Below are 27,478 nucleotides of genomic sequence, written 5' to 3'. Positions count from 1 at the left end.
ATGCGCAGGCATTGAGCTAGACTGCTTCTAGGCATTCCTGGTCCAAAGTCTTCTTCTGAGAACATATTCAACTCAATTTGATCTGCGAAGACGTCCCACTCAGCCCTTGTGCTACTAAGCAAATCTACCCAAGCTAAAGAAATCTTTTCACTTTACTTGCTGAGAAAGCAGAACAACTATCTTTTCTGTTTCCTTTTCAGTATTCAACCTGACTGCTTTCTACAGTTAAGAGTAATCTCATAGCAGAAACTCTTCCATTTACCCCAAAAGGGGATTAGGACTTCTTAGAAACATTTTAAAAATAAACAGTTTCCTTACTGTGTTTAAACCACGGTTATTTAAGCCATGAAGTCAAAATGACTCAGAGGAATTGTACTTGTCATTGTACAATTTTCAGCATGATCTACAATGTGACCAGGCAGCAATGACCTGTATTAATCACAGGCCAAAGTATAATTAAGGTAAAATTAATGTACTATGACGGTATGGCAAATGCTGTCCACGTTCTCACCCCTTCTGCTGGCTTGTCAGACTACTGTGCTTCTGGTGGAGAAGTGGTCTGCAACTGATGAACTCGTTTTGCACAGAGCAGACTCAAACAGATTAAAAAAAAAGGGGGAATCATTTGTGTGAGCATACAGAGGAATTAGTTACATACGGATTATGGCAAAAGCAATAGGGCAGAAGAGCACTGCTAAATCTACCCAATTCCCTGTACGAGAGTTCCCAAATCCACCTACTCACTCTTTTTACTCCAACATACACAAACTCTCCTGTCTCGTGCTTATGGTTCTGCTTGCAGTTCATGTTAATGGTGAAACATACCTGCTATACTGACACATTGTACTGGCTTACATTTGTAGCCAAAGGGTTTTTCAGCAATCCAGTTTGTGGAAATACTTGACTACTACAGCCTTATAGTTCAGCGAGAAATATACAGTAGCCTCAGAAATAACAAACAGTTTCAAGAAAGCAAGCTGTAACAGGTGGCTGGGAAACTGGAAACACACTTCCAAACTACTTCCTCAAGCTAAACACCCAGAAAAAAACCACAAACATTTGACCCACATCAGGGTCAATGTTTCATGGGATTAGCTGTCACAGATTTATAGCAAATTTTTGGGAGGAGGGGAGTTTTTTATTGAAATAGATTACCAGCTCCATTTTTCAGGGGACAAAAAAATTAAATACTTGATGACTCAGTAGTAACCATCAGTTTACAAACTCACAAGCACTTTGGGGTACAGCCAGTCATGTTAAGATTATATACAGTTTTCTGGGAGCCAAATCTTAACATTTCTCCCTCATTGATAAGTGTCTGTGCAAATGCTTATACATGTCCAAGTCACGGATACATGCTAGGGAACTATTTCACCATCATTACCCATTATCTCATTCCTGCCATTGTCTCCAAGTTCCCATACCTCACTATCAGACAACTTGCACTGTCTCGTGGAAACTAAAATATCTGTCTAGATTTTCAAGGCATAATGGTAATGCCAAAGTTTGAAAGCCCTGCACTTCAGATCTATGAATGACAGAAATTTAAACTTCCCCAGCTCCTCATTGACTAGAGTCATTATAAACTTTAAACTCTCTTGGGTGGCCAGCCTATCTCTGCAGTAAGATAACTGTCCTCATCTCCTTTCTCTTAATATTAACTAAACCTGGAAGATTAACAGGAACAGCAAAGGGGAAATCCCATAGCACTAACTCAGTAAAAATTAGACAGTATCACATCCATCTGCTGTCTAAGCTAGAGAGTTTAAAAGTTTTCTGAGGTAGTAATATAGTTGTTGTGGAACTGCAGAGATTCATAGGTCATGCCTGAAAAATCAGGTAAGTTCCCTTGACTATAGCTATCTGAGTAATTTTTACTTTGTCAGAAGAGTAAACAAATTCCTCAAACCAGAGTTATTTCTTTCACATTTCTTATTGAAGTTTTTATGTAATAAAGGCACTTTGTAGCATACAAAGTTTTGAGTATTTCAGCTCAACTCTCATTACAACAGTTTCAAGGAACTCCTGAAATACAGGATTGGCAGCCAAAACTTCTAAATATCAGCAGGGGAATTGACAATTCACTACTTACACACTTGCTTTTCCAGGATGGACTACAACACTAAGCTGACATTTTCAATGACTTTCATCTCAGAAAGATCAACAAACAACACAGAAGGAACCAAAAGCGTATAGCACCAAAGGTGTGCAAAAGGAAAACAAAACAGCTGATACACACGTCTGCTTACATAGTACCTTTTTTTCCCCCCTCAAGAGGCCTAAAGAGCTTCAGCTGTAGTTATTTAAAACTCTCAGGGGTGGCAGAAGCTGAGTGCATATAGTTGATATTCTCTAGATGATTTCAGAGCTGCAAATTGATATAAGTAAATGTGAGCTAATAGGGTGTGGCTAATTCATAACCACTCTGATGCTAGCCTACATTTCTTTACATTAAGCTCATTGGGATAAAATATCACAATATACTTCTGTGGTTGTTTGCACACGATATTTACAATTACAGAACTAAAAATAGCCTTTCAGTCAAACATAGTGTGCACATTCAATTTTGTGTCATCTTACGGTGACAGTACAACTCGTGATCATGCATTCCTTATTTCAATCACCTTTTCTTTGCCCATATCTGAATTTTTTGTTTACTTTATAGGACCATCAATTTAGGTAAAGTTCAAATAGCTAGCAAACGCTCAATAACTATTTTGCTACACGTAGCTGAAAAAACTTTAACATAGTCATTTATCCATTTTAAAGCATCCTGCATCAGATTTCTGCTGAAGCCATTTTCACATATTTACACAATATTCCAGTGGGCCTAACATTTCACTAAATCCAGATAGTAAGAATTTAGTAGAAAGGTAAAGCCTTGCAACTAAATGACACAGTCAAATAGCCTATTAATATCACTGAAACCCCAAGCAGTTTTCAACAGCTTACTGATAAGAGCCACCAGCTGCTCATCTTTTTGTTCAATGCATTACTCAGCTCTCAGTCAGCTCTCTCCAAATATTGTTGAAAAGATAAAATGCCAAAACAACACAAATCCATCATTAATTCTACTACTAATACAGCAATACTATATCAAGGATCTTTCACACTTACAGGTTGATTCAGAATATGACTCTTACCTTCACATGCACAATACAAGTGGGATTCCTTCTGTAGAACCTCAACTCTTACTCCATGTGTGCCATTTCACTCAAGTTTCTCCAATAGTTCATGGTTTCTTCCAGATTTGAGATCTATTAACAAGCACAATCAAAACCAACACTTCCTACCCAAGGCTATGAATAAAAAACCTCTATTCTTATGATTTTGTGCTTAACTACCTATTTAGAATATTTATTCCAGTTCCATGATTCTCACTATTTTTAATATATATGGATCACTGCATCAGAAACAAACTCACAAATAACATATAAATGAGAATATTTGGGAAAATTGCATACAGCTAACGAACAGAAGTAAAGAAAGACATGACTAGAAATTCAAAAGGGAAGTTATAATCCTCAAATGAAAGGTTCTGGTCTGGCTGTACTCTGAACTAGGATCAGAGGAAGAATATTGCTTAAGCTTATCTTCATATGAAAATAGCTACACATTATAGCTTTAATCTCATTTAAATTAATATAATTTAACAGCTGCAAATAGTTTGGGGTTATTTATTTCAATTTATTTTTCTTAAGTTGATTAGGACAGGCCTTGAACTATATTTTGCACACGTACACTCCAAGTACATCATTAACTAAAACAAGACCAACTGACCACACACTTCCAACATTCACATTTCTGTTTCAATTTAACTAAGAGACAGTAATATCTTCAGTAGAAAAAAATGGAAAACTCAAAAAAAATTGTAAAGAAACACACAAGTAAAACTGACCAGAAAAAAAACCCTACACTTTTCCTTCTCTGAGCTTAAAAAAAAAAAAAAAAAAGTAAAAGGGAAGTGAAATACAGGCTGAAGTGAAACCTCAATTTGTTCAAATCCAAAACAAAAAAAACCCCCAACCTTTAGTTTAACAGTGTTTGGTGTCACCCCACATTTTTAGTAAGACAGAAACAGTTAGATGGTGTATACATACAACTACCAAAAGAATGCTCCTACATTGCTTCTTCCTTATGTTGTACCTTTTAAGTTTAACCTTCTGCAGGAGGTAGTCAACCATGCCTAGTGAACCTTTCCTGCATTTATTCACTGCTCTTAATCATTAATAATCCAGGACACTTGGCATTAAAGACTGGGGGAGGGGTAGAGGGAGGGAAACAGGAGGGTAAAAGGGAATATCAGCACTACAGTTTTCTAGCAAACACATTCAGGCCCAAGCATAAGCTATCATCTTAGTCATCAGACTTCTCAAATGCCCTACAGAAGTGTTTCTTTTTAGTACTTCTGTCAAAAAACAGTATGGTAATTATCTTACGTTCCCTAAACTGACAACGCTAACTGCATCTGGCCATGAGTTAGATGCAAGACTTTCCACGATCCATGCAAAAATTAAATTATTAATTTAACACTGTAGATTCAAGTCACTTACCAATGAGTCCACAAAGCCTTGAATCTGTTTACTCTCAGAGCAGCAGCAGCAACATTACCAATTGAAAAACCAAGTGAAAGGCCATCAAAAGCTATTTTTATGGTAGTAAACAATAAATATGTAATGGAAAATAACTGCTCAGGCTAAAAAGAAACACAACCGCAGCATCAAAAAACATGATCAATTAAAAAAAAAAAAAAATCTGCATATTCAAAGGACCAGTCTGGAAATCCAAGGCTTCAGTACATCCAGCAATAAGATTCAGAAACACTCTCCTTAATGACATTGCAACCCCCAATTCCAACTAGAATCAGAAAGCAGAATCAGAGTCACACAACCACAAAAGGCTGCAGCCCAAGTACTCTCAGTATTCTAGTATTCTTGTTACATAAATCAATATACAATGGAAATAAATGATTACCCATCCCATTATGTGAGCTATATCAAGGAAAAGTTCCCATCCGATAAAATCAAAAGGATAACATTTTGGGGTCATGTCTGTTTTGGTTTGGGTTTTTTTTTTTTTGGGGGGGAGGTTGTTTTTTGGTGAGGGTGGTTGTTTGTTGGGTTTTTTTTTAAAGGAACCTTTCCTCTCCTTACCTTCTATAAAAACAGTACGACAGCAAAATTTAAGAGAAGAAGAGGCAAGACTGTACAGCTGTTGTAAAAGGAATGCATTATTCCTAGAAACAAACCAATCCACCAAGCAACAACATATCAAGTGGAAAAGGTTGATCATATCTGACACAAAAAAGGATACTGATCACCTGGTATGACTGTACCAAGGAAAGTTTCCAACTGATGTAACAAGGATAAGACCTCCACGTGCCAATACTAGCAGGTCGCTAGGTATTAGATATTTAGCTACATTAAAAAGTAATCAGTACGTTAATATTGTTTCAGTTCCAATATTTTCTTCTGGGAAACAACATAACTGATCATATTTATCTTTTTATCATATTTGTCTAGCTTCTTAGGTTGCAAATACGACAGCAAGTTAAAATTGTGTATATGTACTAAAACTGTGGGAAAGAAATTAGGCGAAATGAGATTTTTCATATACTGTTTTATTTCAAGTTAACTTGAGATCATATTTGTTTTTCTCCTGATTGTTGCTGTCAGCCTACAAGAGTCACGTAATCATCGTTCTTCCATTTCAAGCATTTAAAAGTTTGATTTTACCATAACCATAATTCAAGAGCTGATCCTGGCAGGTAACATCAACAGCAGATTTCAGTGCCCTGAAGAGCTTCAGCATGTAATGCTTCACAAAAGTTCTGCACTCCAAGTACCTATTTAGTGAACCACATTTCTGGATGTCAGACTCAACACACACTTACTTAAATGAGTGGCTGAGAGTTTTTTCGGGTTTTTTCCAACCTAATTCATTTTTTTCCAACCTCGTTCAAGGAAGTGTTTAATACAAATTGACAAAACTAAATCCATGCCTGCTTAGCACTCTGGAAAAAAAGTGTCTCTCCAGAGTCATGATTTTCATTTAACTTAACATTGTTAATTGGGGAGGAGGCAGGAGAGAAGACTAATATACACTAGTAAAAATCATGTTATCTGTTCAGCTTCAACACATCACAATGAATGCAGAAGTGAATATGACAAATGACATTTTTCTTCCCCAAACTGGCTGGAAAGGTAAATAGCTTTAAAACTCTCTTCTATGCAGCTTGTAAAAACGTGGTTTTAACAATGGATTGCTTAAGTGGTGCTAACAAGAAACATAGCTCATAAAATATGACCTTTAGAATCATAATCATGAAAATTAAGATTTGAATGAATACATCAATGAACTTTCCACCAGGAAAACAAACATCCAATTTTTGGATCACTGGATATAAATCTAAAACTTGGATATCCAACACAAAAAACTCATCAGCTCCCAAAGAGTTTGGACATTAAAGAAAGCATCACAATTCCATGTCCAAATTAACACAAATTTGTAACTTATTTTAAGTTCTATCCAGCTCAATATGGAAGTATTCAAACTAACATCACTGCGAAAGAATATCTAAAATTTCTAGAGACATTGCAGCAGAAAATTATCACATCTTAGTCAGTATTTAAAGACTAACTGAAAGGTTTCTATATATTAAACTAACTTTTTTATTATTATTATTTTTAAATCTCCTACCATTTTTCACAGATGAGCAAACCTACTGCTGTATTTATAAACCTTTTGTTGACCCTGGCTGGACACCAGGTGCTCACAAAGCTGCTTTATCACTCCCCTCCTCAACTGAACAGGGGAAAGAAAATAACAGCAAAAGACTCCAGGGTCAAGATAAGGGCAGGGAGAGACCACGCACTGACTGACATCATGGGCAAAACAGACTCCACTATAGTAGTAAGTTGGAAAATTTTCCCTTTGAGAATTGGAGTAGGATAATGGGAATTAAACACATATCTTAAAGACAGCTTTCCCCTTGATTAGGGTCTGCACTCCGTTCATCACACATTGTCTCTAATGCACCTTCCTCCCCAGGGCAAGAGCTCCTCACACTCTTCCCCTGTTCCAGCACGGGGTCCCTGCCACAGGAGACAGTCCTCTACCAATTTCACCAAACTGAGTCCTTCCCACAGACTGCACTTCTTCATTAACTGCTTCAACTGTCCCTTGCAAGGTCACAAGCAAACCTGATCCACACTTTTGTGACAGAAAACCTGCTCCAGCATGGGCTCCTCTCCATAGGCCCACAGATCCTGCCAGAAGCCTGCTCTAGCATGAGCTTCACAGAGTCAGAGTCTCCTTCGAGCATCCACCTGCTCTGGCATAGGTCTGCTCCATGGGCAGCAGGTGGATATCTGCTCCATCATGGCCCCCCATGAGCTGCAGGGACACAGCTGCTTCACCACGGGCTGCTGGGCAATCTCTGCTCTCCCCCTCCTTCTTCCCTGCTCTTGGAACTACAGAGTTGCTGTCCTGCACAGTAACATTTTTCCTTCTTGAATGTGTTTTCCCAGAAGTGCTACCACCATCACTGATGGGCTCAGCCTTGACCATTAGCAGGACTATCTTGGAGACGCCTGGCACTGGCTTCATCTGGCATATGAGAAATTTCTAGCTGCCTCACACAGAGCCTGCCCCTGCATCCCTCCCCCCGCTACCAAAATCCAGCCACATGAACCCAGTAAAACTTTCTTCAATCTTGCTTGCACATTTTTGCCGCTTTAGCATTCCCTTTGGCAAACAAACACAGCTTTCATTGAGCTGAGTGAGAATGAAAATTACTGACTCAGTAGTCAACAGTATAAACACCGTCTGCTGCTTCTGAAAAGTACAGTTCATCTTCACCTTCCATATACTTGCTTTCACAAAACAACTGAATTTTTTGAATGGAGATATGAAACAGGAAGAAAATTAACAGTCACCCATATATTTATTTCAAAGTCTTAGTAGGCATTATGCTTTTCCAGGGAAAGCTGTCTGTGTGACTGAAAATGAAAAACCTGACAATCCAAGGCACATACCTATGACTATCTATCAACAGGAAAGTCAGACACTGCCTTCAGACTTGTTGATGTATGCCTGTATCATACTGCAGTTTAACACCAAGGAAAAGGAGAACCAATACATGTGCCTAACACATCACCACCAGCCAGTAGCTATTGAACTGCAGTTTCCAGAAATGATAGGTACAAATTATTCTCATTGCTTTTCTATTTATACTAGTTCTCTCTGCATTGTATAGCAGTATTTTTAGCAACTATTTTCTACAGCACAATCCTTTACCCCTAGAGTTGTAGTTCTGTAAGTTTCTCTTTGACACATATTTGCTTCAATGTAGACCTTTCACCAATGTTTGCTCTAAAGCCATTCTTTGTTAGTTTTTTTTCTACTGTATCCAGACACTAGAGATCAATTTCTTCTGTCTTCCAGAGAAAATCTCGTTTTTTCTTAAGAGAGAATTCTTTCCATCTCTTTCCACAGAAAATACAAGACAATTTTATACAAAGCAATGATCAGACAAACAATACAAACACATTTGATATCCAAAAGTCTCCCCTGCAAGCCTCCAAACTAGATTTAAGTCTCCTTGAATTTACCTCAGCAGGTTCAAGCCCAAGATAGGACTCCAAGCCTTCTTTTTTTCCATCTCTCCTTAAGATACACTGCTAAACTGACTTTGATGCTATCTGAGCTACTAGATGTTTTCTGCAATAGATATTTAGAACAATATTTACATAAGTAAATATTCCAGGGATCATTTGTCTTCCAAGAATCCTGGAAGTAAAAGACACTCAGCATTTCTTCACGGTTGTCTCTTGTAATGTTCCTCTAGCCTTTATTGCGGATTTTTCTTTCAGATTTCCCAGTTAACAAAGCCACAAAGCTAATAAAAGGAAGAACCAAGAGATACCACTTGAAGAGAAATTTAAAACTTTGACTGCTTAAAACTTTGACATTATGCAGAGGGCTCTGAAGGGCTCTCCAAGAAGAGGTGTTCTGACAAGACAAGGTTGCAGAGGTGTGGCCTTGCATGCAATTGCATTTTCAGTATTTATCTCCTTCCAATTACTACCTGCAAGGCAAACAGTCCAGCCAGGGTAACCACAGATGGTCTGCTGGGTGGTGGGAGCACTGCATATAAAGAAACATACTTTGATAATACACAGAAGAAGCAGCCTTGACATCCAGTGAAGCACCATTATGAAGCCACCCACTTCGTGAGGTGAGGGAAGAATCCACAAAACAACCTGTTCTTCCCAGGAAACCACCATGTCCCTCCTAGGACGTCTACCAAAGGCATTTCTCCCCTCAGCACCTAGGGTCAACACTGTTCCATTTTTTTCTGGGTCTTTTCCTGTTCACCCTTCTTTTCTCTGTCCTGTATGTACACAAGAGTCAGAGGCTCCCAGGAAACTCTGTTCAGACTTCCCTCTTACAAGCACTGCCCCTCCTTTGACTATCCCCTTCATTTCCCTAATTTACAGTTTTATCATTTGTACCCTTCACCTGTCCTCATACTTTCTTCTCACACAAGCCTTTTTCAATGCAATCAGCATCCTTGAAAGCATAGCTCCCCCTATAGATTTATAAGCTTTCACTACTTGGAAATCTATCACAGGTAATAACACTGATCATGGGCTGGCAGTGCAAGACCCTTCCCTTTTATTCCGGTGTTCCTCAGGTATTTGGCACTTCCACACCCCTTATGCCTCCTGATTTTTGTGTGTCCATATATGCAACTTCCCCTGTCTGCCTGTTATCAAGAGAGATGACAAGGTAAGATGCAAACAGCAATCCATTCTGACGAAAAAGATGCTTCAACTGGTGAAAAAGCAGCGATAAAGGACCATCTAATTCTGACTTCATAAATTTGTGATATTTGCTGTCCAGCTAATCCTGAAACCTGCTTAGGGTTTTCCCGTACATGCACTGTCAGGGCTGAAGAGCCACCATCCTTTGAAAGAAGATGCAGCAGTTTATGTCGAAACAGTATTATTCTCAGAGATAAAAATCTCCAGAGCATTCCATGGAATTATGTATTTTTTCTCCGAGGAGACACAGTGTGCTGTAATTATTTTGTTCAAAGCAACTATGCACCTTTGTACAGGAACTGGAGATGATTAATAAGAAGAGAATGCTGAAAATTTTCAAGTTCTGTTCTTTCATGACAGTTTTGAGTGTTTGCATTACTCCCCTTCTTTTTAAAAAGGAAGTTCCTTAATCCTTCAAATAGTTCTTACAATTGTGCTTATTACATATTGAGATTGAATTCTCCTACTAATTGTCTGCAGTGAAATTCGAAAGGATTTGTTGCTATAGCAATACTTCATGTTGATTCAGAAATTAATGATAAAAGAAGTGGCAATTAGCACTATTAATTTTTACTAGAGAAACATGGGAAATTGCTAAAAGGCTTCTGGCCAAAAAAAAAAAAAAAAAAAAAAAAAGCAGTAAGATTTTGCATAGGTGACCAATACAGAGCTTGCAGCTACAAAAACAAGCATAATGGATATTTCATGCTTCAGTACATGCAGCATGAATATTGCTGCCTTAATACCTCCAGACAGACTCAGGCTCTGTTGTGTTTCAGGAATTCCCATAAGACCACAGGGATGTGTCTCCTTTCATACATAACGGCACCCTGTGGGACAAACTACATTAGTATCAGGAAGGGGAATCGAATACTTTTCTCTACAGATTTGACACTGTTCCTTGAGTGTTTTTCAGGGACCTTTCTTTGGCATTTTTAGTGAATGCAAGTATGTTGCTTCAAGATAATGACCTGCTTATTCTCATCCCTGATTAACAGCCATGAAGCAGGTAAGTGTTTTCCAGGTCACATGAAACCAAAAGAGGTAATTAATTTTGTAAACCAAGACTGCTATTATCTTACCAAATTATTTGGTTTTGTGGTAGTCCAGGACCTTCTACAAGGTATTTAAGGTTTTGGGGTTATTTTAAGACTTGTTATTTCAATCCTATAAAGGATATAGTGTGGCTCTACGTGACTGTAGTGCAAGGCTGAAGGAAATGGAACACTTAGTTTCCTCAGTATGTATTTAGGGAGATTTTTGTAATGTATGATTTGACAGCCTTAATAATGTATTTCCCACTACTAGAAACCCACATAATTACTGAACTCGAATTTACTTATTTCATAATGAAATAATGGAGGCTTTTTATAAATCCTTGTGGATGATAGATAGCATGTCTATCATGACAGTTCAAAGCTGTCAGGTTTATTTCCTTTAGATGCTACAGTGGATACCTCAGACCTTCATGCAGGAATGTTGGGAAGCTTTCTTAAAACCCATTAATCCTAGATGCTGGAAGGGTCTTCTCCTGCTTATGAGAAGGACAGAGAGGAGTAATGAGGCTGCAAGACAATGTATGTTGTCACGACTTTATACACTTGACCTGAAAAGTTGTCCCGTCATACTTCGTGGAGCCTTATAGGTCCAAGCAGAGCCCTCAGCATCTGGCTCCAGTACACCTAGTGCTGTCAAGTAAGGTAGTGATGGACAAAATGTTACACACAAACACACCTAGAGCTCAGCACACAAATAATATTGTACAAAGCCCCTTGGCCAACCCCTAGCACCAAGATTAGATTGCTTCCTTTAATAGAAGTGATGTACACACAGAGACATGTCCTGGTAACTTCAAACATCTTTTTTCAATCCCTTCCTTCCAAATTTCTCAGTCATCTATGAACTTATTTATAAGAGGTAAACTTTTGACTTTTTGTATTATAAACCTTTGTATGTCATAATTACCCTTCTTCCTGTGAGAATGAAGAAGGACAGATTATCATCCAAATAAATTGAGAGATTAACCTTACACATCATCACACAGCCTTCTTATCCAGAGAGGGAAAGGAAAAAATATAGAAATACAGAAATATATATCATTATAGAACACAAGTCCATCAACTTGTTGAATGTAACGGGACAATCCTGGAACCCCCCCCAGTTATATTCACTACCCTTACAAGAACTGTCGACAAACTAGCAGAGCAGCCACAACATCCTGGAGAGCAAGACCAGGCCTAACACCCACAACAGAGAACAGCCACTTTATCAGATGTTTGGTGTGCGTGGAACTCTGATACTGTGGCTAAAGTGCTATATTGCACTGGGCTAAATGAACAAAACTTTGCATTTGCTTGCAGGAAATTGTTTTAAATGAAACAGTTAGGTTCTTGTTTACTCTTTAGAAAGAAAGCACGGAAAACACAGAAGGAAAAGTAATGGCATCGACAAGTATCTGCATTTTCTAATCATGCCCAGGAAAACATTTTCTGATAATCCATACTGGACCTGTATTATTAAGTATTTATCTGTAACTATCTCCATCAAGATTAATTTAGAGAAATATGAAACAACCTCTAGCTCTCATTTCAGCAACCAATTATTTATCATTTGTAATATAACTGACATCTTTTGTTTTTCCAAATATTTTCCAACCATAGAAAACACTTTGCCTTTAGTCTGCAAACATTTAATAAAGAAACTCACTTAAGCCTTCCCTCCTTTACACCAACAGATGCCTCCAGCATGAAACCACATACTTGGAATATGCGAGGGGGTTAATCGTACATCACTGCCTATTGTACACACAGTAATTTCAACATTTTACATTCAGGAGAACGGCTTCTCTCTTTGCCCTCACAGAATCTCCTAGCCAGGCCTGCATGGACAAGGTTGTGTTCTGCTGGCACTCAACCAAGGCACAAGAAATAGAAAATGTTGCAGCCTGCTCTTAGCCTCTCTTAAAACAAAAATAAGACATAACTCCTGAGCATGAAGTCTTAACCTAATCATGGCACACCAGGCTTATACTAAATTTATTTATAATGTTTTGCACCCCAACACCATCAGGAACATAGACTCGTACATGCTGCAACACTATTGGGTGGACTGGGAGGCACAATTTGTGCTTCTAGAGGTGTAGGTGATGGGGACTCTCCCAGCACCTCTGACAGTTTCATGTGTACAGCAGCCATGCAGCTTAGCAGAACTGATATTCTTCAATAGAAAAAAGACACAGAACAAAGTCACAGAGAAAGTAGCAACACTGTTGAAACAGACGACTTTTGGTGTTACCAGGCTCTTTCTTTTCATTCCAAGCTGATAGATCCATTTAAACATATGTTACATATTCACAAACTATGGTACTTAGATAAGGATACTGAGATGGCATTGCATATCTTCCCCCACATAATCTTATACATACTGCTCCTTATTTTAAAGCTTAATTATATATCTTCACAAAAGAGAATCTGCCATTACAGTAAGGGATAACATAAATATTAGTAAACCTTTCATAATAAATCATATTTTGTACTGAACTAAGCAAGCATGTGGTTTCATGCACTGAGCAGAGCTTTCGCTGCCTTCAAATATTGCGCAGATACTTTTGTCTCATCCTCAGAACACCATCTCCTCTTAATGGCAAACAAGCTGTAATATGATAATGAACAATATTAATTAAGGTCATCCAGATCACTTCAAACATTTTCCTAGTGTCAAGCACCTTTTGCACCCATTCCTTTTTGAGTCACATAACACTGCGTAAGCACAGTAATTGCTGGCACAAAGTACACAATTAGGCTGTCTGCTGCAATCAAGACTGAGGGAGAATGGAAGATATGAACATAAGAACCATAATGCTGTAGTATTCATGTGGAAGAAATTTCCACATTACTCATCACAAGATTTTCTTTAGCATTCCAGGATTTGACCCTGGAAACATTCATAGCATTAAGACTAAAATCCAAACACTAATTCAAGAAAGGGAGGTTGGTTAGTTTTAGAGCAGCTACTATAGCTTTAGAATGAAGCATGTAGTAAGTGTGACAATTTTTTAGACCAGCTTACAAGTTCACCAAGACATTTTACTCCTTAGCACTAATACGTAGAACTGTAATTTAAGGCACCATTGAGCACTGTGTTTATGATGTTTCATATGGTCATGGTTGGTTTCCACTATGAAAACCTACCTCTGAGATTGCTACTCTAAAATATACTAATAAGCTGTTGGATGCAGACTATATTACTACGAGAAAGATGAATTTCTTTTCAGTAACAGAAAGAAAAATGCACTGTACTTGACCATATACAGATATATGATATAAAGTACGCAATCAGCTCCCTTCAGAAAGTTACCATCCATCTACTTGAAAATTAGATGAATTTACACCTCATGACAGTTTCTGTAATAAATTAGGTTAGGTTCTATTTCTTTTGAATTAAACGTGAAAGGATATAAAACTGAATTTCTGGTTTTGATGGCAAAGTGTATCAGGTAGAAGAAGAGAACGTACAACATGTTTTGATATAGCTGCCAGCAAATCAGATGAATTTCATACTGGATTATCCCTGGAGAATCTTATTTCTTTGTTACTAAAATCCAACAAAACTGCTACATCTAAAACAGTCCAAGAGAATTGTTTTCAATGCTTCAGCTCAAGTCAACGGATTCTTGTTCCCTCTTGCTGGAGTTACCCTGTTAACATGCACATGACACTGAAATAAAAGCCCATTATGTTGAATGAGATTCGACACTGGAAAATATAGTCTTCACATCGCTCCATAGGACAATAATGTACACATAAAAGCTTCTGGTAGTGGCAGAGCTATTTAAAAAAAAAAAAAAAAACCAACGTGGTTTTTTTTGGTTTTTGTTTTTTTTTTTTTTTTAAAGAGAGCACAAAACACACAACATCAGAAAACCCTACAATACTTCTTCCACGCCATGGAAAATTGCTACTCTATGAGCAACCTGCTTGCTTCCAAGCTGAGGCACGTTTCTGAAAGCCACCAAACCAGGCTTCCATTCCGGAAAAAGCAGTGTTCCCTACTGCAGTCTTGGTCCAAGACAAGTAAGCAAACCAAACAATGCCAGATTAAATAGAAGCAGACAAAATAAAATCAATATATCATTCACTAACTTCGAGGTGTATAGGCAGGTAAATAAACAAACAAAAAGTAAGAATAATTCAGTCAATGTGTGATGCAAACACAGGAAAATAAATCCCTTGGACAAAAATATCCTCAGGACAGATCCCGGCTTTGGCTTGCTGTTTTTAAAGTTTCTCGACCTGTGTCAGCAATATTGAAGTTAAAGGACCTTCTGACTGCGACTACTTCTATATATGGTCAGCACAGATATTAGCTGGGATTTGCGTTTTTCCAAAGTAATCCCAGGCAATCAGAAGACAGTTAATCAGTAAGAAAACCCACACGAGCGCATCCATAGCCCTGCACACGAGTCCATTTGGGTTTCTCTGCCCCGAGACTTAAACAGCGAAGGGAATACGGCTAGTTCTGGTTTTAAGTAAACACTTGGGCTCTGCTTCAGACACTCCTGTGGGTGCGCTGGCAGCGCACACCCTACCCACCGATGCCTTCCCAAACTCCAGCTACACGACAGCCCGCGCTCCGGTGCGCAGTCCCGAAGAACCTCGTTTGATCCAGAACGGAGCGGACACCGCGCACAGCCGCGGGGACTACAACCACCTGCCCGGGGGGAGGCCGCGCACTGCCGCGCACTCCTCATTGCCCCATCGGGACCAGCCCGACAGCGGGCGGCACGTCGAGCCCTGCTCCGGAGCGATCCGCCACAGGACGGGACGCCGCACCGGGCAGCCGCGATCCCCGACCCCACCGCCCCATCGGCGCACGGCGGGCGGCCGGCACCGCGCTGCGCGGGGGGCGCAGCAGCCCTCGGGAGCGGCCGCTCCTCCGAGTCCCCCCGGGAGTGGGGCAGCCCCGCCGCGGTACGCGGAGCCCTCCGGCGGCCGCCGCCGCTGCCACAGCCTCAGCCCCCCGCCCCGGGCGGACAGAGGGTTCTGCGGCTCCTCAACCGCTTCGAAGCGGGGACCGTTCGCACAACTTGCCCCGCGGCGAGCTCTGCTGCGCTGCCGGCCCGGGCGGCGCCGCACGCCACTCCCCGCCGCTGACACCCGCACACAGAAGAGAGGACAAACAAACAAAAGCCCCTCAGACCCGCCCGAACCGGCGTTTCTCCTCCTTCCTACCTGCCCAGATCCCGGCGACCCCGCACCGCCCGCTCCGCGCCGAGCGCTCCCTGCGGCGCCCAGGTGGCGTTAGGAGCGCGCTTCCCACGGGCGGCGCGCCCCCGGCGGCCGGAACATCCCCCGCCGGGAGGAGGGCGCTCCGCACCCGCCCGCGACGCCGACACCGCCGCACCTGTGCCCGGGCAGCGGCACCGCCCCTTCAGTCCCGGCCCCTGGGTGGGCGGGGGCGAGCCGGGACCACTCACCCCGCGCCCACCGCCGCCGCCCGCCCCATGCACCGCCGCACGAGGGACACCCCGGCTCCGCCGCCCGCCGCGCCGCGCCGCTCATTGGCCCGGCCGCCGTGACCTCACGGGGCCCGCCCCGCCCGCCGACCCCGGCCCGCTGGGTGCCCCGGCGGCACCGCGGGCAGCGCGCTGGCGGCCGCCGGCGGCACCGCCGAGGTGCGAAGCTGGGTGGCCCGACGGCCCGGGGTGACTCTGAGCTGGTGGGACATTGCGGGGGGAGGCGGTGCGCGGGCGGGCGGGGACGAGCGAGAGGGAGTCTGCCCGCAACCCTGGCCCCGGGTTGCAGGGAGTTAAAAGCAGAGGGTTGCCAAAGGCATCCCTCGCCCTTGCCAACAACTTGCGAAGTAGCAAGGACCCACAGAAGATGAGGTTATGCGGGAAAGCCTTCCGTCAGTCTGCGATGGTTCCTTCTCTCCTTTTTTTTTTTCTTCCCTCTCCCCCCCCCCCCTTTTTTTTTAATCTATTTTCATTTGTTTTAATTGAGACGTGAGTAGCTATCGCTTGAAGATTGTGGTCCGTTTGTGGAGAGTAAATAATGTTCTGTTGCATATTAAATATGCCTCTTAATCAAATCACATACCCTCATATAGCTCTGTAATATAAATATGGTATTTATTCATTACTATCAACTTTTCGAAAGGTCTGCTTAAAATACTCTCCCCTCTCATCTAATCAGTGCTACAAATTCATAGGAAGCCAAATAATTTATTAATGTATGCTTATACTCCATTAAAATGTGTTGTATCAGAAGAATGTAAGAAATCTGCATTTTTAAAAGATCCTGTAGAAGTATAACTTACTGCATCAAACTGAGGTGTCTCACCCTGCCATGTTTCTTCTGTCATAAAAGATTGGTAAATTTAACTTGAAATCATTCAACACAAAAGAAGTTCAGCACTTAGCACTTGTTTTTGCGGGCTGAGTTGCTGGCCGCCACGTTGCTATGGCATAAGGGAGCAGGGTGTGTTCTGCTTGCCTGCATGTGTATTTCTTGGCTAGGGGTAAGAGAAAAGTTACAAAGTAGTGCTCTGGAGAACATAAAACATCAGTGTATCCTTTCGAGGGCACCAATTCTCTATTAATCTTATCAATAATTTTGCTTAGACTATCTGCTACCTTCAGAACAAAATTTTAAAAACTTGGGGTCTGTCCTGCACCCTATGCGTGCAGGGAGGAGGAATCACCTGCACCCTATATCCTTACGCCAGAGTTTTCACAGAACATGCCATTGGATCCTTAGTGATGAGTAGCCATGACCAGAGCCTGTGAAAGAATATATAAAATTCCAGGTATCAATTTTCAGCACTTAGAAAGAAAAACTGTTAATCTGCTGGTTTTAAATTAATTCAATGGTAAGCCACAACACTCTAAAAAAATACCTGTGGGATGAAAAAACAAAAAAAATGAGAACTACTCACATATGAAAAAAGGAAGATCTCTTGGTGTGCAACGGTTCCCCTGCTTTTGAGCTCTGGGTGTGTTGCTTTACTGCCCAACTATGCTTTTCTTTTTACCTTGCATCTCAAAATAGCATCAGAAAAAGCTCTATCCCGTGTAATAGGAAGCTGGGGTTTCAGCGCAGCTGCGAGCCCCTCTGACTGAGTCATCTCAGGTGATCCTTAGTAGTGTGGTTGTCCTTGGTGTTTCTGCACCTCAGCTGCTGAGGGCTCAGCACCCCCACGTGTCAGAGATGAGCTCACAGGATGCACCCCTGGCTTTTAAGATTATATTAGAAATTGTGCATTTATTTTTGTGCCACTGAAGATGTAGCTGAAAATTCGACCATCTTTTCCCCTTTGTCCCTTCCGTTAGCCATTAAATTTGTGTAAGGGCTTCCCAGTTGTGAGCACACTAAATATAGCTAAGGTAATCTCAGGTTGAGATCTTTATAATGCATAGACCATTCATAAGGGGGAGGAAAACCACTCCAAATGGTAAATTATGTTATGATTAGTGTCAAAAACTACATAGCTTTGTATCTACCACAACCTCATTAATTTCTGAGATTGTATTGTAGCAAAAGTCATCTATGTATATAATGCAGAATGTATTTTAGAAAATGCATCCTTTTTAAGATTCAAAGCAAGCTGAGACCAGCTTGGCTTTGAATTTGCCATGTTTTAAGGCACATATCAATACTTTATAAATCAGGGCTCAGTTGCCTAGTACAATTGTGTAACATAAATATATTTAACCTTGAGTCATGCAAAGTGAGCCTTTGAAGCAAGCATATACACTCTAAAATCAATGATCCTAGAAAACCTATATAGGACAATATCTGTGTAAAGAAGTGTCAAGGCAGGCAAGGAACTGTTTAGGGAAGCCTAAGGTATGGGAATAAATTTTTCAATGACACTGCTAAATAATACTCTTTAAGGAAAATATCCATTGATTTTAACAAGACCTTTAGCTGAGCAAAGACCAGAGGTTTAAACCTGCACAGTACAGCTCCTAGCTATAATACAGGTCTTTACATTATATTCCTAAGAAGGCATTGAGGTGGAGATGAATTAGAAGGCTGTTGGTTTTTTGGTGGGTTTTTTTGGTTGGTTGGTTTGGTTCTTTTTAACTAGAAAATCTTACTTGGGTTTTGTTGGTTGTTTTTTTTTTTATGAGGTATCTTTGGGAATAGGACACAAATCTGGCATCCTAAGTTGCACATCTCTCAACATTTTATTTTCCTCTTACTGAACAATATAGAACTTAACTGACATGTGGGATGCCCTGGAGGATCAAGACCAAGTCACCATGAGCACTCCAGCCCTCAGAGAGAGCAGTGCTGCAAGAAAGGGGGGAATGTACAAGTGAGCACCCTGCAGTTGGATGACTGGACAAATGATGGACAACACACACTTTTATTGAGGACCACTGAAATGTTGATTCTGTATCTTTGAACTACTGTGCTTTTTTATGCCTGTGTTCATGGCACTGCTGTTCCCAGAATATGTGCATTCATCCTCTGGATACTGTGTGGTTGTGTATTTGCAGCTAAGGTACAAACAAGCTCATTAAGAAATCAACTGAGCACTCCTTGAAGTTACCCTTGAAGGACCTTCTTGGGCAACATCACTTCCTTGTCTGTGGTTTCATTCTTTACATGGAATCAGGAATCCTGTAATGTTTCATTCAGAAGATCAGATGATAAAGATCATCTTTTACTTTTTGCCGGTGCCCATTTAGTCCTCAGGAACAGCAGATCTTCACATCTATAATAGTTAGGAACTTCTAATTTTAAACCTTAATTTATTTCTGAGTACTTTATTCCCATTCGTCTTGCCTGATGATACTAGCATGACTTGAGCTACCTCACCATTCTCCTGTGTTTTAATGTCTTTATAATGTCCCCTGCATACTTGTGCTATTCTAAACCTGTGCTTTCATAGTGTTATTTTGTAAATGGGGTCCTTCTTTTTCTGCTTATCCAAGCTGCATTTTTGTATCATCATTTTATTTTTGAGTTGAGTTTCCTTCAAGAGAGGTGAAATTATATACCAGTTTTCAACAAGGTGCTAAATACAGCCAGTTAGAAAGAGCTCAGAGTGGTTGGAATGCCCTGGACTGTAAGCCAGTGTCCACTCTGCTGCCTCCACAGCTTCATCACATTGCTGTCTAGTAGTTACCTTCTGGCCAAATAGTATTGACAAGTATTTCCTTCGCGTCTTTCGTTTCCAAGTGATAACGCCCAGCTCACAACAGAAATTCCAGTATTTAGCTTCTATGTGTACTATTCTGGTTTTGCCTCATTGTGTTTCTCACTTTGGGCCTTACTGTGACCTTGTGGTCACTCCATGTTTTTTTGGTCCAATCGCCAGGTACTCATCAGTCAGCCCAGGCAGCGCCTCTAAACTTTGTCTCACCAAGAGCCTCAGCTGGCAGATGCCTCACTATGGCCAAGGCCAAGCAACTGCTGCTCCACCAGGAATTTCACCAGCAGTAGGCATCTAGCCTGACGATGTGTCAACACAACACACCTCATTGTCTCCTCTTAGTCCAATGCCTTACTGTATTGACATTCTTTTGCTAATCCACATCCTCCTCAGCTTAACTAACAATTTCCCACGTGTCACTGTGCCAAAAGCTTTACTGAGTGCCAAATAAATCAAGTCTGCAGAATTACCCTTGTCAAGAAAATTATGTCTTGTCTAAAAAAAGGGACCAAGTTAGGCACAATCTACTAAAACTGCCTTTTATCCAATTTTCATCATGTAAATCAGTGCAAATCACACACAACTCCATAACTCAGGTGATCCTTGTAGTGCAAGCAAAGTCAAAGTCATGTTAATGCCTGATGATTTAGTCACACTAAAGCCAGCAACTAAAGCATAACTTAAACAATGAGACACAATTTATGCCTTTTTCTTAATACATCTTAATAATATGATTTCATTCACATTTCATTGTGGTTTCAGAGGACGTCCCACAAAGATGACAGTGGTTTACAATTTTCCAAATTGGTAATTTCAAACATTGTTGGATATAACATCTGACAGTTTGTTTGCGAGAAAAACAAATACAAGGAGAAGAGTGTGTTCAGATGGGACCTTGCCTACATAAAGCTGGTCTAGTCAAGACAGCAATTCAAGTTTTAGGCCAAATATTTGCTAACATACTAATTTGATTTTTGTAACACTTTGATTTCACATAATGGGAAACACTTCCAAAACAATTAATTAATATTTTGAAGACATTTGTAAGCTTTAGATCATTCTTTCCTAATTGTGATATGCACGCAGTACCAATAACAGATCTAACAATGAGGTAAGTAGAAATGAAGGTTTTCTTCTTAACGTGATACAAAAAAAAAGTACATTTATTGCCTTCCTCTCCTGACACCTGTTAATGCCCAGCAGAAGTATAAATTGAGTGTATGCTCATTTTAACAGCAGTTCTTCCCTTTTAAAAGCAGATTTTCTATAGCTCATTGTCAGTATTATGATTTCACATACTCTTTACCTTTCTTGTTTTAAGCTTCCACCTCTTTATGTGCTGGGAAGAGACTCTTAAGGATGCCCCACCTCAGCCTGGGCAGAACACTTTGTGCAGGATGAGTGAGAGGAAACTCCATGAGGAGAGTCTCCAGTGGCTTGATGGGGGAATCAGCCTGTAGAGCTGAAAGGGTGGAAATCTGTGGCAGCCTGTGGGTCCCTTGCCCACACAGATGAATTTCGGTCCTCAACCAGGCTATGCTGCCAAAATACAACCAGCATAGGGTCTAGCTCTGCATGGAGCCCAAAAGCTTCATTACAGGATCCGGCATTTTCTTTCCTTCTTTATATGTGGATTGTTGTGGTTTTTTCTCCTATGCTTTTTATTTTCCATGACAGTTTTACATTACTCCTCGTTTCTTGAATGACAGAAATTTTGCCAATGGAACTATTTTCTCATAATGAGACCCATATCCCTGCAGAGGCCATAGCTCCAGTCCGTAATCATTGTTCAGGGTCAAAAAAAGAGATAAGGAAAAAGAACAAGAAGAGGAGGATTGTGCAGTCTTACTTGAGAAAAGGTGTTCTGACTGTTTTCAACAGCAACTAGAAGCACAATTATGGTGGGGGAAAATTTTGCAATCAAAGCAGTTAGAAACTGGAAAGCAATTTTGATAGATACACTTTTCATGGGGTTGGATTTCCATATTCTCTCAAGTAATGTGATCCAGAATGTCTCAGTAATTAAAAATATTTTAAGTTAGGTGGGAAAAATAAAAATACTTTGTTATTTAACTTGAATACAAAATTAAATTTGTGAAATACTAGCAATTTTGTCTTCTAGCAACTTTTCAGTTACTAAAAGCTATAATAAGGTGTATATCAACCCCCTAGACTGCACAGAACACTGAAGCACACAAAATAAAGAAAAGTTTAATGAGGTAGGAAGGCTCTCAGTGCCAATGCAGAAATGAAAAAAGTAGATCAGCATTGGAGTTTCAAATCATCTCCTGTTGCAAAGCAAGTATGCACAGGCTGCTTAGAAAATAAATGATGCACTCAAAGCTGGTAGAGGAATGCTGTTCCCAAGCAAAACACTTCTTTTAGCATGTAATCCCACAACGGCACTTCTCTGTTACACAGACTGTAAAAGGTACAGATCTGATGTGTCATTATGCAGTTGCAGCACGCTTAAACATTTCTGGTTACTGCAGACTGAGAGCTATTTAATACCCTAGAATAAAAAAATAGAGAGTTTAAAAAATAGAATGTCACTGTAGTAAAAGACAGATCAGTAACTCTGTTATGACTCAGTAGCTCACGATAAATTATTTAAACAACTTGAGCTCAAGAATGACCTTTCAGCCATTGCGAGGCAGGAAAAATATTTTCCTTTCTTAACCTCCACAATTCAAATCCTACTTCTTCTATCAAAATCAGAGGACCAAGATGTGGGAACTTGGTCATTAATCTCAGACTGTGAAGTCCTGAAGCACCATCAATCAGGTGTAGATGGTGACATGGTAATGGAAGGATTGGGAGAGGGTCTGCGGGGCAGAAACCAGAGGCACATCGTATTACTTGGCATAAATTTCTAAGCATTTATGACAGAATATTTAAAACTTATAAATACTGCAGATTATTCAGTTTTGTAAGATTCAGGTCTTGAAGCACATATTTTAATTGATTCTAAGTTATAAAAATAAACTTTAGATACATATTATTCCAGTGCACATTATGGACATCCAATGCACATCGGAAATTTGTAGGTCAAGCAAACTCCTTTAGCTCAGAGTATCTAGATAGCTGCATCCCTTTCAAATCTGACCTACTTCACGTGCTTTTAAGAACAGGCCATGCACTTGTGAAATGCATCAAACTGTGGTTTGGAGTCTCCTCGCCTCCTTTGCCAGGTGCCGGAGGTGAGGTGCTGGCAGGGAGGAGGCGCAGGAACTTCCTTGCGGAGAGGCGGGGGCTGCCCCAGCTGGGCACAGCCGATTCCAGCGGGCTCCAAGGTGCCAGTGTAGGGTTCGGCTGAGCCCTGCAGCCGTGCTGCGGCTGCTTTGGGGAAAGAAAATTTTGGGTTTTTGTGCCAAACGCAATTTTTTAAACAGCAAAATGAACAGCGAGGAGGGAGCAGCAGGACATGGGGGAGTTGCTCCGGGCACCAGAGCCTGGTTTCCCTGCAGCCCCTGGGGAGAGTCGCACAGTAACAGGTGGTCATGCCCTGCAGGACCTGCAGCCCATGGAGACCGCAGGCTGGAGCAGGGAGCAGTGCAAAGGGGATGGAGCAGCAGGGGACAGCTGCCACACACTGAGCACAACCCCTGTCCTGACCCTCTGTGCTGCCTGGGACTGGGGGAAAGGAAGCGGAGATCGAAATGAAGGAGAGAAGTTGAGCCTGGGAAAAAAAGGTGAGAGATGGGGGGAGGTGTTTTAATTTTTGCCTTTTATTTCTCACCATCCAACACTTTTATTAATTGGCAATAAGCTAAATTAATTGACAAGTCTGTATTGCCCATGAGGGCACTCAGTGAGTGGTCTCTCTGTTCTGACCTGCAAGGTTCCCATTTTATTTCCTCCTCCCTTCCTGTCTAGGAGGGGATTTAGGAGAGAGCTGCTCTATAGGTGCCTGGTTAACCCACCATGTCCCTAAAGCTGAATTTGCAATGCTGCTGAGGGATCTGTGTGGACAGTCACTATGGTGTATGCACTATATGGGGAAAAGCCAACACATCTAGTGGCTTATTTGGTGCTGTTTTGAAAAATACCTCAGAAGAATGAAGCTCAGTAGTTTCGGGGGACCAAAAGTTAATTCTAGAATAGTGTCACACAAATATCCATTCATTCATCCTCAGTATCTCCACATCTGAGTTTTGTTTAAGCAAAGAAGATTCTAATTTTTGACAAGTTTAAGAAAATTACAGGCTGTTTCTGTGCATTAAAAAATTGCTGGGTTTTGTTGTTGTTGTTTTTTCTTTGGTTGGTTGCTTTTTTTTCCCCCCAGAGATAGCTTTCCCACTAATGGAAATTGATTGTGTCCAATTCTCATATAGAGAACACACTGAGGAATTTCTTCAGTGAAGTATCAAAGGAGCTGGAGATACTTCTTCCCATTGCAACAAATCAGCACTCTGCCGATTCGTGCAACTCCATCTTTAGGATGCAGGTTCTATTTCTTGATCATTGACCTGGAAATTTTTCTAAAACTGTGTGTTTGCTACTCCTTATTTAAATAATTCACTTTCCATTATTTTTGCTAGAAACAATGATAAAAAACTATAGGAATATTTTGAAAGTGTAGTGATTTGCACAGAAATTGTGAGAAGGACAAAAAGGCTTTAAGGAATCAGTCTGAAAGTTGTACTAAAGTAGGTATACATGTAGAAAATCTGTGGTTATGTGACTGCAACTTTAGCCAAGACCTTAGCATGTCAGCAAAATGTTCTGTGATAACAGCAGATTAGTTATCAAAACATGGAAACTCTTCACATTGGTACCTAGAACATTATATACGAAAATGTATAAATATGATAAAAAATGTGATTCATTTCTAGAGCCTTAAGGTTGGTGTGCACAGTTTTGAAGGGTATATAATTTTGATAACAATAAATAATATTGGCTATTTAATACTCATACACATCTTCCATTTCCATGGTATCGTAATAGTGCGATATTGCTAACTGGGAATGGTGATGCTGGGTCCTGAAGGGAACTGAAGTTGTACAAGCTTTGGTAAATGCTGCCTGTATCTGCAAATGACAGTGAGAAGGGGAAAAAACATGGAAAAGTACAAACCTATTTTAGTCTGTGTATCCACAAATTAAGTAGAAGGTGATGGAAATGATGACACAAAGCTGAGTGGTTCTGTTGACACACCTGAAGGATAGGATGCCAGAGGGACCTGGACAGACTCAAGAAGTCAGCCAACAGGCATCACATGAGGTTTAACAAGACCAAGTGCAAGCACCTGGGTTGGGGCAACCGCCAGTATCAATAAAGGCTGAGGGATAAGCAGGTGGGGAGTACCCTGAGGAGAAGGACTTGGGAGTGCTGGTGGATGAGAGACTGGACGTGACCCAGCAGTGTGTGCTCACAGCCCAGAGAGCCAAACGTGTCCTGGGCTGCATCCAAAGCAGCGTGGGCAGTAGGGCCAGGGAGGGGATTCTGCCCCTTTACTCCACTCTAGTGAGACCCTATCTGCAGTGCTGCATTCAGCTCTGGGGTCCTCAGCCCAGGAAGGACATGGACCTGTTAGAGTCCAGAGGAGGGACACCACGTTGATTAGAGGGATGGAAGACCTCTTCTATGAGGAAAGGCAAAGAGAATTGGGATTGTTCAGCCTGGGAAAGAGAAGGTTTTGGGGCCTAATTGCAGCTTTCCAGTACCTGAAGGGAGCCCACAAGAAAGATTGAACGAGGCCATTTATAAGGGCAGGTAGTGATAGGACAAGGGGGAATGGCGTTGAACTGAAAGAGTGTAGGTTTAGACTAGATATTAGGAAGAAATTCTTCACATGTGAGGATGGTAAGGCACTGGAACAGGCTGCCCAGAGAAGCTGTGCATGCCCCATCTGTGGAAGTTGTCAAGGGCAGGTTGGATGGGGCTTTGAGCCACCTGGTCTAGTGAAATGTGTCCCTGCACACGGCTGGAAGGTTTGAAGTAAATGATCTTTAATGTCCTACCCACCCAAGCCAGTCTGTGATTCTATAAAAGTTGCTTCTATACACTTTCAAAGCTTGAAGGCAAACTGGCAAAACAGAGAAAATACTAGTTGGTCTCTAACATTCATTGTTTGCACATTCCAATCTTCAATGCTCCTGTGCAGTGTCCTTTTCATCTGAATGAGGCTAATGCAGATTGCTGGGAAGCTGGAGCCCGAGAGAAGTTTGTTTCTCCTAAAATGAATACCACTGAACATTTGGCACTGTTCCTTAGCTTCTCCAAAAGCAGACAGTCAAGGAAGGGAAATGTGCCACCTGACCACCTGAAATTCCTGTTTTCTTTCTTTCAGACCACAGCAGTTTACAGAACAGGGAGGCAGAAATTCCACTCTGGAGACGTCTCCTTTTTTACCTCTCAGAGATTTTTCTGCAGGTTTCTCTGTTTTGCCTGCCTCTGCCTGGGAGCATACAAGGGAGTATAGAGTTGACTGGAGTCTGTATGCTGTGCTGTCACTGTACACCAGCTGCCTGTTATTCAAGAAATGTTGTAAAACATCTCAGGGAGTCTATGACTAACACAGTTTCAGTAACGATCCAGAAACAGGCACTAGAGCAGGCGTTAATTAGCAGCCACCCAGCAGCACCAAAGTGAAATGGGAAGAGTCTGTGTTTAAAACCCCACGCCTTCTCCAATCCAAATAATTCACAGACATCACTCACTGTACAAAAGCAGGCACTTAACTCTTTGATTCTCTAAGTGCAAAACCAAAGCAAGGCAAATCTTTTCATATGCTTTGTAGTACCAGCTGCTGTACTGTCCTTTTACAGCTAATTAAAACCACATGATTTTCCAATTCACTCAGTACAGAAAAAATGTGTATTTTGGCGCTATGTCACTTCAAAAGAGCACGTCTTGCTGTAGATTAGAGAGAAATAAGTTGAGATCCTGTTGAGATCTGAAAAGAGAATGAACAATTGTGGTTGGCCTTCATCCTCAGGAGTCTTAAATTCTCATAAAAGTCCCCTGAGGTATAGTTAGATGCCATCTCTGCAGCTGAGCAGTGTAGGAAAAGGATTTGGCAGTTTCCCTAAGATATGTATATTCAAGTGGAAATTATTCAGAGGGAAAAATTTGTCTGTATGGCTGAAGTAATTTCCAAGGGCCCCAGCAATATGCTGGTTCTAGGGCTGAGGCAGCAAGGAGAAGCAGGGATTTCTTGGAAGGAAAGATGGAAAGAGGGGCATGGAGACCATTTATTTTTTTCATGAGTTCATTGGTTAATAAATTAGTATTTGTGATCTATTTTGAGGTCTCTGAATAAAAAAAGGCAACCTGTAAGTGCTGAAATCCCACTCTTCTGAATTTGCAGTATAATTAAATTTATGAGAATTATGCAGCCAAAAGATTCACAAATCAAGCTATTGGGGTTTTTTTCAACAACTTTCACTTTGAGGCTAATTATCTGCTTCAGAGTCAGTAATGGATTTTTCATACATTTTCTATGTTCATATTCATATGCAAAAGTCATGCCCATAAAATAATAT

General features: G+C 41.0%; 1 protein-coding gene and 1 long non-coding RNA gene across 8 annotated transcripts in view; both read right to left on the bottom strand.

The window, feature by feature from the left end:
• The window catches only part of CHRM3 (cholinergic receptor muscarinic 3), a 265,817-nt gene extending 247,967 nt beyond the window's left edge, over nt 1–17,850 (bottom strand). For 3 of the 7 annotated variants that reach the window (XR_011149879.1, XR_011149880.1, XM_069010352.1), the window contains exon 1: nt 16,058–16,219. The gene's annotated coding sequence lies outside the window, so the exon portion shown is untranslated. Of the gene's footprint in view, nt 1–2,092; nt 2,221–3,143; nt 3,250–16,057; nt 16,220–17,528; nt 17,608–17,762 lie in introns of those variants that run through there. The other 4 variants (XR_011149881.1, XM_069010353.1, XM_069010354.1 and 1 more) reach the window with 3 other exon arrangements.
• A 2,767-nt stretch (nt 17,851–20,617) lies between these two features.
• LOC138108152 (uncharacterized) lies at nt 20,618–25,182 on the bottom strand. Its single transcript, XR_011149884.1, has 2 exons — nt 25,068–25,182; nt 20,618–22,503 (listed from the first exon to the last, which is right to left on the bottom strand). It is a non-coding gene; the product is annotated as an uncharacterized lncRNA (long non-coding RNA).
• Between the last annotated feature and the right edge of the window lie 2,296 nt (nt 25,183–27,478).

Source organism: Aphelocoma coerulescens, chromosome 3 (assembly GCF_041296385.1).
Source record: "Aphelocoma coerulescens isolate FSJ_1873_10779 chromosome 3, UR_Acoe_1.0, whole genome shotgun sequence".
NCBI classification, from domain to species: Eukaryota; Metazoa; Chordata; class Aves; order Passeriformes; family Corvidae; genus Aphelocoma; species Aphelocoma coerulescens.
The sequence above is the reverse complement of the archived record's forward strand: the minus strand, read 5'-3'. Positions and strand labels throughout refer to the sequence as shown.